Source organism: Penaeus monodon, chromosome 23 (assembly GCF_015228065.2).
Source record: "Penaeus monodon isolate SGIC_2016 chromosome 23, NSTDA_Pmon_1, whole genome shotgun sequence".
Classification (NCBI taxonomy): domain Eukaryota; kingdom Metazoa; phylum Arthropoda; class Malacostraca; order Decapoda; family Penaeidae; genus Penaeus; species Penaeus monodon.
In genome coordinates this window covers 18,239,229-18,239,464 of record NC_051408.1, presented here as the reverse complement: position 1 = coordinate 18,239,464, position 236 = coordinate 18,239,229, and positions in this window count along the sequence as shown.

Genomic DNA, 236 nt, shown 5'->3' with positions numbered 1-236 from the left:
GTACTTGGTCGAGCTGCCACATTACAGGTCGCGGAGGAAAACTCGCATTTTGTGGGTGGGAGATTTTGTTTGCCTCCCGTTGCCATGGTGACGCGTGGCAGGATCACAACACAGGTCCGTGAGATCGAGGCCTCGGAGTGTCTCGATCACGACAGATTTATTCATGTGTTTATTCAGTTCTTTCTGTCTGTCTTCTCCCCCCCTTTTTTCCCTCTTTCCCTCTTTGCCCTCGGGGA